Below are 6,567 nucleotides of genomic sequence, written 5' to 3'. Positions count from 1 at the left end.
TATTTTGAAAGAATTTTTTGCCTCTGTCTTTATCACTGACAACGATGTTAGTCCTCCATTAGATTTTCCATCCCACCAAAGCTCTTTGAGTAATGTATTAATCCCATATGATTCTGTCGTTTCATTACTATAAAAACTCCCAGCAAAGGTTTTCAAATCTCCGGATAGTTACCCTCCAATATTTTTAAAATCAGTTGCAACTACCATTGCCATTCCTCTTTCTATTTTGTTAGAAAGTCAATGACCAATAATACTATAGCTAAAATTTGGAAATTAGCAATAGTTTTTCCAATATTTAAGAAAGGCAACCCTTCTCTACCAAACAACTACAGACCTATAACAATGACCTGTATCGTTTGCAAATCATTGCTAAAGCCATAAAATAAAATCTGTTTGAAAATAACTTTTTCCCTCAACATCAATTCAGTTTTACAAATCGCAGATCCACATTCTCACAAATGATGGCAACTTTAAACGGATGGACCACTGCCGTAAATAATAAATAAAGAGTTGACATCATCTATATTGATTTTGAAAAAGCTTTTGACTCGGTAACTCATCCTAAACTAATGTTCAAATTGCAATACTATGGAATTAAATACAAACTGTTTAATTGGATTAAAAATTTTATAACTAATCACTTTCAATGTGTGTGTGTTGGTACCTCATTTTCAGAAAACACTCCAGTTAAGAGTGGTAAATCACAAGGAACTGTACTAGGACGAATAATGTTCTTAATATTTATTAACGACATAGTTTATTTCACTGATGGAGATTGTGACATTAAGCTGTTTGCAGATGATATTAAGTTGTATCAATCGAGAACTGATTACAACAACATTAATCTTGTAAATACTTTTAAAAAAATCTTGGCATGGTCCAATGGTTGGCAACTAAAAATAGCAACCAACAAATGTTTTCATTTATGCTACGGAAGATATAAAATACCTATTTATCCTTATTCATTAAACTCCGTTAACTATATTGAAACTGTTTATTCAATTCAGGATATTGGAATCACTATGTCTTTTGATACAAAGTTTTCTAATCCCTGCTCTCTTATTTCAAGCATAGCATACTCTCGTATTCACTTATTTTTAAAATCCTTTATCTCTAACGGTTCTCAACTTTTGTTAAAAGTTTACAAAGTTTATGTGTGGCCTGTATTATAATCTTGCACCCCAATATGGAGCCCTCATCTCTTAAAAGATATAATTTGCATCGAAAAAGTTTAAAAATATTTTACCAGAATTGTCTGCAAAAGGTACACTGATTACTTATAAAGACTTATTTTTTTCCAACCAGAATTTCCTGAGTACCGCAGAGTTAAATTTGATCTTTATATGACTTACAAAATTGTACATAATCTCGTTGATTTACCATTTTCAGATTTTTTTACTTTTTCCAATTCCAAATATTTTACTAGAATTTATTCACAAAAGTTTACTCCACGTAATAAATACATTAATGATACTAGAAGATTTTTTTACAGCGAAAGAATCATTTAAGTATCGAACTCACTTCCTGACCACATAGTGAACTCGCCCTAACTGTCAGCATTCGATTCGAATTTAAAAAATTTTAATTCATATTTAGATTATAAAAGAAGCATGAGAAGCATTGGTAGATATAGATAGTACAGTTTACTGAACGGTCTTTATGTGATACTCAAATGTTAAATAGAAACAAAGATTGTCTTGATAAATCACCAGAATCTAGTTTAGTCAAAACGGAGAGTGCGTAATCTGAAGAGATTGACAAACTATTGTTATTGTACAGACCATAAAAATAAAGCAAATGAGAAATATTACAATATTGATATACCGAATGAAGAAATTAAACCAATAGACGATGATTGATTTAATTGAATGCTGTGATGGTATTGATATACGTGATCTCGTTTCTGAAATTGATGTTGAGTATAACCATCTAACTATAACGGCTGAAGATAAGTTTAAAGAATCTTATTTTAATAAATTAATTGATAAAGTATAAGATTCATTGCAAAAACGATTTGAATTGTACAATTTTTTAAATCAATCTTTTGGTTTTCTTTTCGATAATAAAAACTAAAAACTATGAATACAAATGAATACTATACTAATAGTTCAAATCTGCTCAAATACTTAGAAAATGATGTTGAAGAGGATGAATTCAAAAAAGAACTTTCTATTTTAAGATATATTTGAGAAAATAATTATACTATTATAGAGAATTTGGAATTAATTTTAGAAAGGAATTTGGAAGAATTATATCCAAAAGTATGTATCGCGTATATCGAATAATTTTAACAATACCCATTATCTTTATCCTTTAAATTTTTAACCATAAAATTGAAAAAATTACAAAGTTGTTTATAATTTTACAAAACTAGGTTCGGTGTTACTCGTATAGTTAAAAACTAGTCATTGGAGTGACACCTTAACAGAATAAACAAACAAAGCAAAAAAAAATTTGGTCGCTATCTGTAATACAGATAGCGACCAAAATTAAATAAAACAAAATAAAGTAAAACAAAATAAAAAGAAGAATAATAATATTTAAAAAACAAGACAAATAACAAAAAAATAGGGAAAAAGTAAATAAACTGACAAGAGATAATAACAAATAAATGAGATAACACAACGTTTGACAATTGAACCTGTCATTTCGAAAAGGGCACAAGTCCATTTACAAAAACTTTTCAAAATCAACAAAAATATCATTTTTATTAAAATAATGTCTAGGTTGCTAAAGAAATAAAACATAGAAGTAGATAAATAAAGAACGTATATAACTTATGTATTTTTTATTTTTTATAAAAAAAACATAAATCATACAGAAATTCTTAATTCAAACTTATAAACTAACTGCTAAAAGGTTTGGACTTATGTCCTTTTCGAAATGACAGGTTCAATTAGAAGGATGATAGAAAATAAAAAATAAAACGAAAGGATATTATTAAATATTATGATGAGACAAAAAATAAGAAATAACTTGAATAATAGCAACTAACAAAAAAAGAAACAATAATGAAAATAATTAACAACAAAACCACAAAAAAAATACACGTCAACATAAACAATACACAAATGTACACGTCAATGTAAACGATGCACAAATTACACAACAGTATAAACAAAACATAGATATACACGACAATGTAAAAAATACAAAAACACAACACAAAAACACACGACATTATAAACAATACACAATAATAAACGACATTATAAACAATCCAAACAACATAAATTAACAAAACCTAAAAAATGTTATTTTTGTTTTCTTTCAATAACTTATTAACGTTTTTATTTTCGAATTTCTCTCGAACATTTGTATTTCTTTAACTTTGCGTTTAGTTCCTCTGTTTATTTAATATTTTTGTTCAATTTTTATTCTTTAATATTTTCATTGCTTTCACTTAATTTTTTTTTTATTTTTCAAATCTTCTATTCTAAACAGTTTTAATTTGTTTTTCTCTTGCTCTTTTATCGATTTTTTACCTTTTCACCGTTAAAAAAATTGCTTCCTCTATTTGCGATGTCATTGTAAAGTGATCTTATCTTATTAAGTGAAATTATCGTTGCTTATAGTGAACGATCGTTTTCAAAACTAATTATAACTAATTGCAAACTATCAAAGTTCTACAATGTCACAGGAAAGACTTTCAGGATTTACAATACTGTCGATAAAAAATGCAACCGCAAAAGAGCGAGGAAAATTGATTTATAATTTCTTTGTATAACTTTTTTTTTAAGAAATAAAACAAATAAAAATGAGTTCAATAAAGTTGAAAAAAAAAGTTTTTAAGGGCTCCAAAAAGTTACAGCACGGCTCTGACTCAGTCCAATCCAGTAGAAATGTACATACATGATTCAATTACAAGTATTTTTTCTCTGAATGAGTTGTTACCAAATTAGACATCTGTCTACCATATTTTATAAATTATCACTTTACGCTTACTCTGGTATAATCTTTTTTTCACTCTCACTTAGAAGTTTACGGCTTGATTTGTTTAAAACAGTGACTAGACTTTTTGCTTTAGTTGCGAATAATTATAAATAACCAGAAAATACAACGTAAGTAAATTTGCGGCCAATTGTGACCAACTTTTCGAGCTTTGCAACTTTAAGAAAGAATCAGCAAATAAAGTAGTTGAAATCTGCCATTATCACATGATGCTATGTTTTTACTCCCTGTCAAGCATTAGTTTAGAGATTAAATTTCAAAAAAATTGCTAAGTTCAATGCTGAAATAATTGAAGAAGATAAGGAATATCTCTCCTTACACTTTGATGTCTAGCACATTAAGGAAACTGAATAGTCAGTGTGGATTAGATCATTGAATATTACAACATCAAATATTAGGTAGTGGTACTTAAGAAAGAGTGAACCAAAGTAAAGGTTACATTGCATCTAAACATGGGAATGTTAAAGCTACTGCTGTATGATCATTGCTGATACAAACAGTGCTTACACTGGGGGGAAAAAAAAGATTAGTTGCCCAATTGCACATAATGTTTTCTAGAGAAAGATATCAACTAACTGCAACTTTAACAGTTGTCTGCATTACGTTCTAAACAGAACTCGTCGTGTGATAATGGATGAAGAACTTCTTGGAAGCACCAAGTTTTCGCACATCGTGTATACATTTTTGCTTGAACTTTTAAAGAAGTATAAGAAACTTAAAGTAGAGCTCTTGAATGAAGCATAACAAATTCTGGATAAATCATTCTAGTGAAATGACTTAAAATATTTGTACTATCTAACGCAGTTGTTCAGATACTTTGTGGAAAATACACATTTCCCATTGGTTAACTTCCAGAAAATTCCTGACTTCAGTAAATCAAGGTAGAATTTAAGTCACGTAATTCTTTTCATTATTATACTTGCAACAGCTCATTCTCATAAAGCAAAAACAATTTTAGAGAAGGTATCTAGATTCATCTTGTATGACTGCCGTGATTATTGATTTAATAAAAAAAACATTTAAAAATTTTCATTGTACAAATAGTACAATAAAAATGTTTCAAGATATTGTTGTGTTTATACGAAAAAGTATTGCAGCCCTTGAAAGTTAATAAACGAATGAATTTAATGAATCTTAATACCCTCAGGGTGGGTATGTTTTTCAAAAGTTAACTATTTACCTCTCCTTCGTATTAAGCATCTGAGAATAAACGCTTAAATAAAAAGAGTTTGAAAAGGTCAGAAAAATATTAACCAGCTCTCTAAAGATTGACTGTTAAAATTGATACTTTTAAAATAAAAGTATTAAAAATATATTTAGTTAATAGCTATATAAATTTCTTTTTAAAAAGTTGCAACCAAATAAAATAAGTCTATATTTAAAAATGTTTTTAAATAAGTTTTAATCCATAATTTTTAAGAAAGCTAAAATTTCAACTCTGAAAAATTTGTTCAAAATGTATTTTAAATAAATTTTAAAATTTGTTTAAAATATATTTTTTTGTATTAGTAATTGTATAAGAATTACACAAAGAAATCTTTAAATACACATAGAAAAAAAGGTGAAAAAATTGAAATGAGCGACAAAGCTAACAAAATAAATAAAAAGTTAAATTTGTTAAAACAAAATATAAATTTTACAAAGATATTTAAGCACACAATTATTGTTAAAAGTTTAGCCACTACTTCAAAATTTGTAATCTTTTTAATAATGCTTGTAACATAAACTAATTAAGATGCTAGTGCCATTAAATAAAGCATTACTCCATCAAATAATCCAAACTTTCGATTGAATTTTTTATTTTAATTTGAATCTAAATAAATATGTTCATTGAATTGTTCAAAATAAACTCATGCTTTTTACAATTCTTTTTGATAGCACGGCTTTTTCTTTTGTAAACTTTTCACACACTTAAAAATAGTGCAATATAAATAGTTGCTTGTTTTTGTAAAAGCAAGTCTTGAATTATAATTTCTTTTAAAGACAAGAAAACAATTTTGAAAATTGATTAACTCCATAATTCCATTCTTCTGAAATAAAGCTACACCACTAATACTACACTGATATAAAATTTAATACATGCTTTTGGTTTTTTAAAGATAACTATTTTTTGTTCTAACCATCACACTCCTTGAGCTGAAATATGAAAGTTAATAATTTGCTGGTCCAAGAAAGTCATAAAAGTAGAAACTATAAGAAAAAGTGAGATTCATTAAATCGATTAAATCACATTTTTCATGTTCATATCATAAAGAACTAATTGATATAGAAAATCAACAAAAAGTCATGGCTATTTCTAGTATTAAAATCAACAATGCTGCATTCTGTACTTATATCAGAACTAATAAAAAGTTGACAAATTTCTTTGTTATGATGATTATACATAGTATTTGCATCTATGTTAATACTGTTTTCATTCTTTTTGACGAGAATATCTATAAGATGTAAACTTTTAGTTTAAATGTATAGTTTAGGTACGTGACATGAAGACTTTAAATTTATTAAGCACTAAAATGTTATATATCATTGGAAAGCCTTTTAATACAGTATTTTAAAGGTGAAAAAATTATCAAAATTAGTCAATTTTATAAAAAGTTATGCGGTGTTTAGTAGCCA

This window comes from Hydra vulgaris, chromosome 10 (genome assembly GCF_038396675.1).
Source record: "Hydra vulgaris chromosome 10, alternate assembly HydraT2T_AEP".
In the NCBI taxonomy this organism is placed as follows: Eukaryota; Metazoa; Cnidaria; class Hydrozoa; order Anthoathecata; family Hydridae; genus Hydra; species Hydra vulgaris.
Note: the sequence above shows the minus strand (reverse complement) of the source record.